General features: G+C 44.6%; 1 protein-coding gene across 1 annotated transcript in view; it reads left to right on the forward strand.

Moving 5' to 3' along the window:
- pde4a (phosphodiesterase 4A, cAMP-specific) overlaps window positions 1-13,931 on the forward strand; it is a 52,891-nt gene that overhangs the window by 14,177 nt on the left and 24,783 nt on the right. The window lies entirely within an intron of this gene.

A 13,931-nucleotide genomic window follows, 5' to 3' on the forward strand; every position in this document is an offset into this window, starting at 1 on the left:
AAATATTGGGACCATGAAACCAGACCCTGCAATCGACATACATTTGTCGACTTGAATGCACAAACTCATAGCTGGATCTTTTTGTTGATGTCATCTCAGAAATGCGTGCAGCTTCCTGTCTAGGTCTAAGGGAAAATGGAAAAAAAACAATAGACATAATAGTCCCGCGTGCACAGAATGGAACAAAAGCGGCCACCTGCAGCCACCGTAAGAATTTTCCACGATGTACGAAAGGCGCTCGGGGCGAATGTCAAGGAGGCCAGCAAATGCGCCCGGATCCATGTGTGAGCACAACCTGTCTCCTTGTAGGTCACACACTCGCGTTCACACATCAGTGCGTCACATTCACTGTGTCAGAGGGCAGACGGGCCAAATGCGCTGCCCGAGGGGGAGGAGGGGTGGGGGGGGGTTTTCAGTGGAGCATCTCTTCCTTTTCTTACTCTTCTCCCGTGGCTTCTTTTCCTTCTTCTCCTACATATGCACTTATGTCAACAAATTAAAAAAAAAAAAAAAGAACGCAACTTCTGCCATTACAACTCCACACATTTGTCTTCATGATTTTCGTTCCATCTCATGAGAATGTGACAGCAATGTGGTTAAATAGTGTCTTTTTTTTTGTTTTTGTTAACTAATAATTTATCTACTTCTTGTTAATGTAATCTAATTATAGAGATGCAACAATGACAATCGATTATCAAATCAATCGATACTTATTGTGATAATCGATTAATCGCTTAGAGATATTGTTCAACTTAAAAATGTCCAAATCCTCCGAATTTCATCTTGTCAACAGTCAATATCTGATTTCCGTGTGATGTTCCGGAATAATCCAGATCGGTGTGGATCCCACAAACGTAGACAAGGATAAGAGCGTATGACAAAAATATGTTTAGCAACAAAAATAACGCAGGACCGACAAAGTAAAAAAACTCAGGACGCTGGTAACAAAGAAACCAGGAAAATGCGGAACAAACCAAAAGCCCTTGCAAAAGGCAAGGACCGAGAAAATGTAAATTGCTCGTCAACTAAACTGAAGCGCTTGGAAACAAGAGTCGTGAGCGAGGCTTAATAATCCGACCGCCCGTTGTCAGCGAAGCGCGGCTTTTCAAAGTCAATAGGTAACGAGGCCAGATTCGTGTCGGGTGCGGCTCGTGCGGGAACGCCCACTCTCCAGCTGGAGACTGATGAAACAAAGCAAACAGGACAGGACGGTGACATTCCGTAGTCACCGCTGCCTGATTTAATTCACTCACATTACTCCACTCTTTGTGATTTTCAAATTCTCAAGCGAGGGGGGGTGTCAGAGCGATTAAAAAAAAAAAAAAAATCATGACCTTATTACTTTCTGCATTTCCACTAATATATGCAGTGTGGCATCAAAAATAGCTGTCATTAAATTTTTTTAAAAAAAATACAGAATACGGGAAGTACCACAAAAAACAAACCCACGCTGGTGAAAACAGAGCCTCCTTGGTGGAGGTAATTAACTCCCCCAGTCTGAGATCCCTCCCGCTCTGTGTGAGCGTGTGTGTTCACACAGTGTAGTGTGCATGAGTGTGTGTCCTGGGGCTGATTGTGTGATTACTTGTGGGAAATGAGGGCTTTTGTTGTTGTGAGAGGATCAAAATTGAGTCCTCTCCCAACATGTGCGGCTTCTCCTCTCTCCTCATTTTTTTCTCGATTTGGCAAGGTGACCACTCAAAAGACACATTAGGAACATTGCATATTGCATATTTCATATCTGACGGGATATTTTGTCCAGACTCTTGATTGCCACTTTCATCCCGGCTGGCGTGCCGAGGGAAGCTCTTGTTTTGATACATCGTCTTTTTTTTTTTTCCCCCTCCCTCTCCCTCCGCTTGACACGAGGGCCCCCGTGTGATTGGCGACGTCGTTTGCCGCTCAGTTGCATAAGCAACAGCGACGGCAGTATACATACGAAGGCCGGCCTTTCTCTTTCTGTCAGGCTGCTATAAATAGGGCCAGAGGAGCCTCGGGGCTCTCGGTGTAATGAGATTAACACAACCAGCCTCGCTTCTCGTTGTTTCTTTGAGCTTCGCTTCACTTTCCAGCCTCTGGTTGTTGCCATACATCCACACCAGCCACTTCTTGTTGATTTATTTATTTGTTTTTGTTTTTTTTTCTTTTCGATTTTTCTGTTCCTGACCGCTTTTGATTTTTCGGAGACAAAAAAAAGAATTTGGTCCACGGTCACCATTTAAAGTTGTTTTTGTTCCTTATGAAACCCTAGAAAATAGAATGCAAACATTTAAATAGTTTGTGCATCGTGATTTAATGCCGCAATACTGCTGATGGTGGAGTTTCAATTAAAAGACAATAGATTTCTTTTTCCTTGTTACTGCTGTAAATACTTTTTTTGGTCAGTTTCAGCACTGATCTTTCTGCAGACCGCTTCGGACTTGCAGACTCACCGCGGATGCGCTTCCATATATACCTCCGTTTCGGGGTTTGCGTTGTAGGCGTCCTCGGCGATAAACACACATTGGCACGTTTATAATCAAAATGACAACCCCGCAGAACAGAGCTTGAGACTGTGGGCCCTAGAAAATGAAATTTCAATCTTCCATGTTGTATGTGTCACAGATGGAAAATAAAAACATAGCATGCCATTAAAGACTGAGGCTTAGGGAGTGATTCCGCTTTTCTTGATCCATCATTGTTATTAGGTTGCCTTATCTGTAAAACACACCTGTTGCTTTGTCATTCCCTCCGCACGTGGGTCTTCAGGTGGAAAGTTTTAACAATAACCATGTACGTTTTAGAGGGGCGTCAAAACTGTTTAGGCAGACATGGCCTAAGGCTGATAAGAACGCTGCTTCTGCATGCTAAGCAGAGTGCAGTATGGCAACGTTTGACCCGTGCGAGGTTTTTTTTTTTTTTTAAATTTTTAAAGTTACATCCTCACGGCGCAGCCGCGACCGATGGCACGGAGAGACGCATTCAGCCCGCCGGTAAAATATTTTGTCGCCATCACGCTGCTCAAACCACTGCAGCTCCCTCTGATGTTCCACAACCGCCTTGAATGTGACCATCTGTTGCTGCCATTAATAGAGCTAGACTGAAACACTTCAACGCTGTGGCACCTCGTGTGTGTGTGTGTGTGTGTGTGTGTGTGTGTGTGTGTGTGTGTGCGTGTGTGTGTGTGCGCGTGCGTGCGTGCGTGAGAGCGAGGGGACTTAATAACCCACAATTTGTAAATGATTCATAAAACAGCTGACGTATTGTTTGCGAGGTTAACCTTGATGCCATCTTGGACTCCTCAGTCTCTGTTCTTGTGCTATACCTTTAATCTCCTGTACAATACTGTGGAGAAGCAAATTCAACAGACTCCTCTTTAGCCTTCCTACCAAAATATTGCTGTTGGTCCCTTGTCCTGTATGTTATTTATTATTAATACAGACCTGAGATTCAATTGGGGCTTGCACTTCATGGTACCCCGCTCAGCTTAAAGGGGACATGAAGTCCATCCTTTTCGTTACAATAAGTTCTATGTGCCCCCACTAGCCTAAACATGTTATTTGCATTAATATTGCATCTGCGGGATGAGAAATCCACCCGATTTTACCCATCTCAGGGGAAGGCCATTTTGACTTGTATTGCCACTTGCTGTTGACTGAAAATGAGATCGCAGTGCCTAAGGGCTTAGCTTGCAAATGTCACACGATCAAACCCAGTAAATAGGTGAGCCATGATGGTCATTATCTACCTCCTTTGTTATGTGTCTTTTATCGACCGGTATTTGTGATTCCTCGCAATCTCATAAAACTCGTTGAACCATATCTCATAGGTTACCGGCTAATTTTTTTTTAGCCCCTCGCAATGGGAGCCGCCACGCCTCCATCTAGACAAAAGCAGACGAACGCCGAGCACCGCTCAAAAGCTGAAAAAAAAAATCAAATAAAACTACACCTTTCAACTATTTGATTTAAACATCGCCTTGCTTCATTTGGCGCCGTCGCCTTTTCCAGACGTCTTGGACAACAGACGGCGTGCCAAGGCGAGGTGATGCCAAGTGGAAACAGAAGAGGCACATTTGAATTATGGAACATTTTTGAGGGGGGGAAAAGAATTCCGGTGCTTTGAAAGAAAATAACAGAAACGGAGGCTTTAAGGGGCAGCCGGGCAGTGAGTGACACAAGAGCGAATACGACAGACAGATTGAGTCATCGGACAAATGCGGCTCAGTCAACCGGCCCGCTGCGAGGACAGATTTTGAGGACAATACACACGGACCATCCCCATTTTTACCTTGCTAACAGCCCATAACTGCCAGATTATCTGTGTTGTTCGTCTAGTCCTATTAATGGGATTCTCCTCTCTGTTAAATCTTCTGGGAATTGTACTCTAATAGTGGAGTACAGTTATGCTAATTGTTACATTTCATCTCCGTGGAGGCCAGGAAACATATACAACAGGGATAGTAATTACACGGCGCTATTAACATAAAAACAAGATCATTTAAATTATGCATTCATCAAGAGATTACCATCTTAATGTAGCAATTGACTAGACATAATGTAAAGTCCCTTGACACCCCTGCAGAGGGAGTATCATGTAGCATCTTTTTTTAGCTCATTTTCCTTTCCTTATTTTTTTTTTTTTGTTTGTTTGTTTTACATACTTCAAATTCAAAATCTATCGATCAAACAATTCTGAATTTTGGGCCTAAACCAAACAAAGTTCATCTCGATTAATTTCATTTTAGCAGTTAACGTAACCTTCAACATAATGTCTTAGCAGCTAGCTGAAGGGCCGCTAACATATTTTGGACATGATGAACCACTGACCCAATGTTAAAATCTACCGATTTGGGAGAGTGAAAAGTTCCCTTTTTCCCATGCCAGTGCTAAAACTGACATAGTTAACGACTACATTGTAAACACAGAGGAGCCTGTGTAACTTTAGGACAAATGACATGTTAATATTAGCAAGAGAGTTAGCTAAAAGCTAATATGTTGCTAACATGTAATAATGGAGTGTCAAAACTCCATGTGAGTGCTGAAACGGACACAATTAATGAAAACATTGTAAACACGATGGCGTGTGTGAATTCTCCACGTACGGTAAGCTAAATCCTTCCGGCCAGTCTCGCTAATAATATCGAATCACATGAGAGTGAAACTGTTTCTTTTTACCACGTCAGTACTAAATCAGACTTGATGATCGTGAAGTAAATCGTAAATATTGGGCAAACGTTAAGCTAAATGCTAAAGGGGAACGTTGCTTTGCACGTGCAATCGGGTCGAATAAGGTGTAACAATATTATTATGAATCCCTCTGAGTTTTAGGCAGGACACAGCTGCATCCAAATAGGGTTAAAGTTAGGGCTAGTGCATTTCATTATAATGCCGCCACAGTCAAGTCCCTCCTGCCCGCACGTAGAATTCATAATCATACGGTAACAGAATATTGCACAGCAAGTGTGTCTCAATTATTAATACACCAGGGTGAACATGTACTTCTTAGCAGTGTAATCAAAAATACACCCGCAGAAAAAAAAGATATTTGAAAAAAATATACACACCTTTTAAAAATGTTGAATATAAAAATTTGTATATGCGTGCTGTCAATGGCGTGGACAATGAACATCACAGCCACGTAAACACGCGAGGAGGCAATTCATGGATGTGTTTCCCTGCCTTTCGTTCACCCACACAACTAACAAATAAGCGGACAGTTGCGGGCGTGACGCTGTAAGTGGACCATTCTCGCTGTCAAATCAACCTTGAACACTTCTTCACTTGGCTGCATGCTGGGCAAGGCTCGCCACATTACATCACTGTGTGTAATTATCCTTTGTTGCCGAGTAATGGTGGAGCCCGGCATCATTGTGCGGCATATGACGAATTTGATGCAAAGGCTGCTTATTAGTGGGCGTTTTGCTTGTTGATTGGATTTAATGTGCCGTGAATTTAGATTAGGAAAGAAGATCAGAGATTGAAAACTGGATAGATGGGTATTTGAATTTGTTACGTTGTACTTAATACAAAAATGTATTAATTGTCACAAGCTAGCTGCTAGGGATTTAACAAGATAAGATACGTACATATAGAAACATTGTTGTGATACTAACAAGATAGATAGCCATTTAGATACCTTTGTTACATTGGGGGGGGAGTGATAACTAGCTAATTCGGTGCTATCTAGCATGCAAGACTGAATGATTTTGTGATTGTACTGTACATTGAATTTGTGCAATACAAAAACAAGAAATACTAATTAGATTAGATTAGATTAGATTAGATATCCTTTATTTGTCCCACACTGGGGAAATTTACAGCCTTCAGCAGCAAGATTGTGGGTAGAAAGAAGAGAAAATAAAACACAGTTCAATTAAGTGCAATATAAATACAAACATGGATAAGGTCAATAATTAAGTGCAATATAATACAATAGTCACAGTACTATTCACATATGTTGTCATATCATTTAAATAATTCTATGATTCATTTATTTATTCATTTTTTATTCAGCAGCCTGACAGCAGTCGGTAGGAACGAGCGGCGGTATCTCTCCGTCTTGCAACGCGGGTGTAACAGTCTCTGACTGAAGGAGCTACCGAGTGCTGTCAGGGCTGGCTGAAGGGGGTGGGAGGGACTGTCCAACATAGCTTTTAGCTTAGCTAGCATCCTGCTGTTGCCCACCTCCTCCAGAGTGTCGAGGGAGCAGCCCAGGACAGAACCAGCCTTCCTGACTAGTCGCTCTAATCTCTTCCTGTCCCGGGCCGAGATGCTGCCTGACCAGCAGACAATGCCATAATGGATGGCCGAGGCCACCACCGAGTTATAGAAAGTCTTAAGGAGTGACCCCTGAACCCCAAAAGACCTCAGTTTCCTGAGTAGGAAAAGTCTGCTCTGACCTTTCCTAATCAGGGTGTCCGTGTTAGTCGACCAGTCCAGTTTGTTGTTTAGAAGAACACCCAGGTACTTGTAGGAGGTCACCCTCTCTATGTCCATACCCTGGATGTTCATCAGTGCTGGTGAGGACTGTTGCTTGCAGAAATCCACAACCAACTCCTTAGTTTTCCTAGGGTTGATCTGGAGTTGATTCTGCTGGCACCAGTCCACAAAGTCCTTCGTCAGTCGCTTGTACTCCCGATCGTCCCCCTCTGTAATGAGGCCAACAATCGCAGAGTCATCGGAGAACTTCTGAAGGTGGCAGTTTGGAGTGGCATGTCTGAAGTCCGAGGTGTAGAGGATGAACAGGAACGGAGCCAGAACAGTCCCCTGCGGCGCTCCCGTACTGCAGAGAAGCCTGTCCGACTCACAGCTCTGCACCCTTACGTACTGCGGCCGGTTTGTGAGGTAGTCTATAATCCATGCTGTGAGATGGTGGTCCACTCCGGCGTTCTGCAGTTTGTCCCTCAGTAGGTTGGGTTGGATGGTGTTGAAGGCACTGGAGAAATCAAAGAACATGATTCTCACAGTGCTCCCAGCCTTCTCCAGGTGAGACAGCACTGAGTGGAGGAGGTAGATAATGGCGTCTTCCACTCCGATGCCAGACTGATAGGCAAACTGCAGCGGGTCCAGTGCCGAGCTCACCAGCGGTCGAAGGTGAGCGAGGACGAGTCTCTCCAGCGTCTTCATCAGGTGAGACGTCAGCGCCACCGGTCTGTAGCTGTTCAGCTCCTTAGGGTGGGGGTTCTTGGGCACTGGGACCAGGCACGAAGTTTTCCACAGCTGTGGAGCTCTGCCCAGCTAATGTACTGTATGTTATTATAATATGTAAATGAAATAAAAATGACAAATTTTATCCCATAACGAAACACTGTACAGCCGGTCCAAATAAGAGTCGATAAGTAGGGTAGGTACTGTAGGTCGACAGATGGATTTTTTTCTATTTTAGTGAACAATGAAGGTAACTGCGACCTAGCTAGTTACAGTGCAGTAAACGATAAAATCTAAAATAGATAGGTATCTAACTTATAAGATAGGTAGATAGATGTGCCGGTTGTTACATCTATTACTGCTATAAAATCTGGAGTAGACCGCTAATTGGCTGCCCACTTGCTAGCCCACTAGCGAAATCTAGCGAGGGAGTTAGACAGACTTGTGTTGAAGAATGAAACCTGCAATTGTGAGGGAGTTTATCTGCTACCTTTCTAGGTAGCTTCATGGCAGTGAATGATAACATCTAGCGAGCCAGATAGCTTTATTCCCTTGCAGAAACCTCGATATAGATGAGGAGGAACAGAGTGACACGTTGGTAGCTGTGGATGAGTCACACTCGTCTCTCGTCTCTCTCGTTGTGTCTCCGTGTTTTCTTTTCCCGGTGTGCATGAAAAGAAAAGCCTGCAGAGAGGGAGTTACCATCTCCTAAAAATACACACGTGCTTGTGTGGGCTTGTCGGCTGAGGGAGGGAGGCCGGCGGGGCGGTGGTGGAAGTCAGCAGTCCACCTTCCGTCAACTCGTTTACTTCACGCATCAACACACCGCCGTGCGTAATTGGCGAGCTAAAAAGTGCTCTCTTCCGCTTTCCATGAAGGCCAGTCGGAGCCGCTAAAAAATCCGGCTCATTAAATTCAGCAGGATGCCGCCTTTATCTGCTCCTCCATCCAACCCTTACCCGGACAAACTCCATTAAACATCAAAAGCCAATGGATGACGCTATCACGTGTGCTTGTGTCGCCCAGCTAGTCATTTGTCTGCGAGTGGCGGGAAACTACAAAGGCGTGACAGACGATCCATCTGTTTTGGAGATGAAGAGTAGAAAAACATACCGGAGGAGGATGCTCATTAAACAAAGAGCGGCTATCCTTCGGAATTCCAAATGGCAGGTGTAAACGCAGCCGGGTGTGGGGAATCACAACTCCCAAAAAGCCTTTGGGAATTGACATATGTGAGAGTTTTATCGTAGCGCATTTTAATGAAAACCCGATTCAATAAAAGGTGAGACAGCGGCGGCAGGCGACATGCTACACGTCGTCCCCTGCGGAGCTGCAGTGAGGGAAGTGGATACTCGAAAGATGCAGTCAGGTAGCGGAGCCTGGATCAATCGGCCTCTTGGAAATAATCCATGACATTTTAAAGAGCAGCTCGACGGCTTGCAGTGCTGAAAAGCCAAGAGTGATTTGACCTTTTTGAAGCCAGCTACACCTCGGACTGTTTTTTTTGTAACATATACTGTTCTAAAAAAAAAAAAAACAGCGGGGTTCTTGCTTCCCCGAATCTCTGAAATTCATTCGAAAATGCTCCCGCTGATGCACTGAGTAGTGAAGTCATGTCGATTCCTCGTGCGAAGCGAATGGCTTGATAGCTACGAATGCCGAAATAATGAAAAGCTCAGCTAGGCGATCTTGGCCGGATCTGAGTTTCTTGCTCAGCTTTTACAAAATGTCTTTTTTTTTTTTTCAGTGAGGATCTGTCGTGAAAGCTAACTGCTGAAATTCAAATCATGCTTGTGTCCCGACAGTGTTTCGATACCTATTTGCCAGATTTTTGGGAACCTCATCTGTTACTCACCGAAAAACTTGCATATTCTCCACCCTATTCCGTTTGAATCATAGCCGATTAGTTCTGTACTTTGTATGGTCATTATAGCATCAGGAAAACGGCAAACGTTTGCATATATTTTGTCGACGTTCCCATATTAAACAAAGAACGTCTTTGCTTTACAAATTCTCACACCGGGAGTCGGCGGCGAATGTTGCAAACATGGAAGTGGCCATTTTCTGGCTTTTTTTTTTTAGCATCACACCCCCCCCCCTCCCCCCAGGTCTTCATTTTCCATAATGTATTCAGCAGTTTGTCTTGAAGCCATCTGTCATCATCACCTGACAGCCCGGCTCCATCCAAAGGCCACGTTGGTAGCCGCTCTTACGCGCCACCGCTCGGGGGTAGTTGGATTCGGACCGAGCCGCGGATCCAAGCGCTAAATGCTACCATCACAATTCAGGAGCGCTTAAGTTCTCGGTGGCGGCGAGGGCAGTGGAACGCTATTCTCCGGTATTCTGTGGGCGACAAACACAAGGCACTTAATAAAAGGAGTCAGGCGTGCCACGGTTGACCTTTTCCGTCATTCCCAGCGAAAGTCGGTGGCGTCGTCGGGAAGTGGATGGCTGTCGCCCGCAGTGCTTTACTTGACAGCTGTGAGTGGCTGTGACCTCGTGGTTTCATTATACAGCGTTCCACAGAGACATTTTTAATCCTCCCGAGATGACGAAGCTGGACAAAACCATTTAAAACAGTGGTGTCAAACTCATTTTTGTCGTGGGCCACATTTTAGTTACCGTTTCCCTTGGAGGGCCGTGATGACTGAAACCATATAAAGAAATCCGTAATAACAGGTTAAGTTACTGTATTGAAGGTTTTGGTGACATGAAAATGCTTACAATGTCTCTCTTATTTCTTACATATAAGAATGTTAAATTTTGGCTGAGATTTTAGCAAGCATCATGGAAGTTGACATGTTTGATTTGCTTTCGCGGGCCACATAAAATGATGTGGTGGCCCCCCCGAGTCTTGAGTTTGACACCTGTGACTTAAAATGTCAAATTCATCATTTTAACGTCAATATGCATCAATAAACCTTTCTGTAGTGCCTTTTTTTTAAATATAGCTGGAGCATGTTAGGCTAATGATGAGCACGCTTAGCTCTGCTCGCCGAAGGAACATTTTGCCATTTGCTGTTAATTGAGGGAAGTCCATCCAATCATTCGACACCCCTTCATAAACGATCGACAACAGGGGATGGGTGTGTGGAAGATTTTTTTTTTCTGGTTAACATCTGGTGCATTGTCCAGCAAAAGAAAGGGAGGGGGCTGCTGCCCCATCAGGCCCCCAATTTGCACGCCACTGCCAATTAACTACACTTGGAAACGTGGCTGACCAGGTGCAGAAATCACACCTTGCAATACCTGCTTTTTTTTAGACTGTAGTGGAAATGGGGCAAAAGTATACCCAAGTACCTTCTGGACTCCTATAATCAAAGAATGAACCCAATTGCAACAGTTCCTACCTTTCTTTTGTGACAGTCTGCTTAAATTTATGCCAAGAGGGGCAGTGACCCACCAGACCCAGTAGATTGGCTTGTTATGTGTGGGAGTTGGTACATAAAGGAAGCAAATGAAACAGTATCACCTGGTGCCTCGTGATTTTTTTTTTTTTTCCATAAAATCAGTCAGAGGCAGACAGATATCTTAAAGGAATGTTTGGCCTTGGCCTGCTTATCTTTGTAATGACGGATTTTTGGAGAGAACTGCTGTACTGAATCACCTCCTAGGCTGGAAGATAAAAATTTTGAAGCAGTGCGAGGACTTGAATATGGCGATACTCTTTGAGTAGCAAGAACGTCGTAGTTTAACAATTTAGCAGAGCATGCAAAAGGTTGGAAGTCTTTGTACTAAGTGGCTCCCCGAGGGCCTTTCAGGGCAATTCCCTCAAATAAAAGCCAATTGTGTTCTATGAGTGTGTCTCATCTCGACCACTAAATCCAGGTAGAGTTTATCGAGCTTTAATGGATTAAAAGGCTCCTTGGCGGCGGCCGTCTCCGATAATCCCTTTTGGTTTAGCACATCACATAAATCCATTTCCCATGAAATCGAGCAGGTGTCAGCCATGAGCTGACACCTGTGGTTCTGCAAATTCAGTGTCCACAACCTTCTGTGCTCGAGTCGCCATCCAGCCGAGGGTAGGATAATCTGCCGTAATCTTGGGCTCTGTGAGTAACCCCGCACCGAGTGCAGCCCAAAGGCGGATGGGATTCCGAGCATGGTTTCCCAAACTGACATATTATGTAAAATTGACTTTTTTACATGCTGGTCTGCAAATACAGGCGTGAACAATTCTGCAAAAAAGGAGACTTATATATAAACCAAAGAGAATCACACCATGTGTATTTAAAACAAGCAAGACCCAAAGGATACGCTCCGCTATCTTAATACCAACGCTAATTAGCATTTATGTTGCTGTGCTTTAACCCTTGAGTCAACGGCTTGAACAGAAATGGTTCAGCAGGAGTACTCGCGGTCATATATTCTTTATCCTCTACGCAGAGTGACTAGTATTAGTGCCATACTGGTGCACCGAGAGAGGAGTTGATACGGTATTACGAATCACATTTCAGCGTGCCGTTGTCTGATTGGCTGTCGCCTCCAAGCTAGGACTACCGAGAACTGTAGTGGGATTGTCAGTCTCTCTTCTACTGGTACAAGGTTGGTATGCCAGAAGGAATTCAATTGAATTCCATAAAATCAGTCAGAGGCAGACAGATATCTTAAAGGAATGTTTGGCCTTGGCCTGCTTATCTTTGTAATGACGGATTTTTGGAGAGAACTGCTGTACTGAATCACCTCCTAGGCTGGAAGATAAAAATTTTGAAGCAGTGCGAGGACTTGAATATGGCGATACTCTTTGAGTAGCAAGAACGTCGTAGTTTAACAATTTAGCAGAGCATGCAAAAGGTTGGAAGTCTTTGTACTAAGTGGCTCCCCGAGGGCCTTTCAGGGCAATTCCCTCAAATAAAAGCCAATTGTGTTCTATGAGTGTGTCTCATCTCGACCACTAAATCCAGGTAGAGTTTATCGAGCTTTAATGGATTAAAAGGCTCCTTGGCGGCGGCCGTCTCCGATAATCCCTTTTGGTTTAGCACATCACATAAATCCATTTCCCATGAAATCGAGCAGGTGTCAGCCATGAGCTGACACCTGTGGTTCTGCAAATTCAGTGTCCACAACCTTCTGTGCTCGAGTCGCCATCCAGCCGAGGGTAGGATAATCTGCCGTAATCTTGGGCTCTGTGAGTAACCCCGCACCGAGTGCAGCCCAAAGGCGGATGGGATTCCGAGCATGGTTTCCCAAACTGACATATTATGTAAAATTGACTTTTTTACATGCTGGTCTGCAAATACAGGCGTGAACAATTCTGCAAAAAAGGAGACTTATATATAAACCAAAGAGAATCACACCATGTGTATTTAAAACAAGCAAGACCCAAAGGATACGCTCCGCTATCTTAATACCAACGCTAATTAGCATTTATGTTGCTGTGCTTTAACCCTTGAGTCAACGGCTTGAACAGAAATGGTTCAGCAGGAGTACTCGCGGTCATATATTCTTTATCCTCTACGCAGAGTGACTAGTATTAGTGCCATACTGGTGCACCGAGAGAGGAGTTGATACGGTATTACGAATCACATTTCAGCGTGCCGTTGTCTGATTGGCTGTCGCCTCCAAGCTAGGACTACCGAGAACTGTAGTGGGATTGTCAGTCTCTCTTCTACTGGTACAAGGTTGGTATGCCAGAAGGAATTCAATTGAATTTCAGTATGGAGCAGTTTTAAGGCATTATATTTTATTTCAGTGGGGAAAAAAAGTTTTGGGGTCAGGGAATGAATGAAACTCAAGACACCACCGTGTGTTTCCTTGAAAATCGACTCCTTACTAGTAATAAACCCTCCCTCATGCATTCTTGATCAACTTTCCAGACGTTCCAAATGCAATGCATGCTGTAACGTAACGCTAATACAATAATGTCCCTCAATACTGCCGGGAAATGAATACAGGGCGGGTCCACGAGGAGGTTTCAGTTGATTCTTATCGCTTCTGAGTAGGAGAGTGCTAATGCTTTGCCTGACATTAAACAAATGAAATGGTTCGTCTCAACATGTCTCCCAACCAACACTGCATCACGAGCACCCTGGCGCCCGTCCTAAAACCCCCCTTGCCAAGGGCCGATGCCCCGTTGATCAACTGCTGTCCCATCTTTGGCCTCGTCGATGCCTTCATCTTCATCGCGGCTCATTTTTGGAGCTCCAGTGGCCCGATGCCTTGGCCCATGCCCCAACCCGTGCGGCGTCCGCAACGCTGACCCCTGCAGCGTCTGCTTCCTGTGCATTGTATTCGTAAATGCCAACGTTGAAATAGAGGCGGGCGGGAGCGGGGCCTCTATCATTCCCTGTCCTCTTACGATTT

This window comes from Hippocampus comes, unplaced genomic scaffold, assembly GCF_001891065.2.
Source record: "Hippocampus comes isolate QL1 unplaced genomic scaffold, H_comes_QL1_v1.1 scaffold93, whole genome shotgun sequence".
Taxonomy (NCBI): domain Eukaryota; kingdom Metazoa; phylum Chordata; class Actinopteri; order Syngnathiformes; family Syngnathidae; genus Hippocampus; species Hippocampus comes.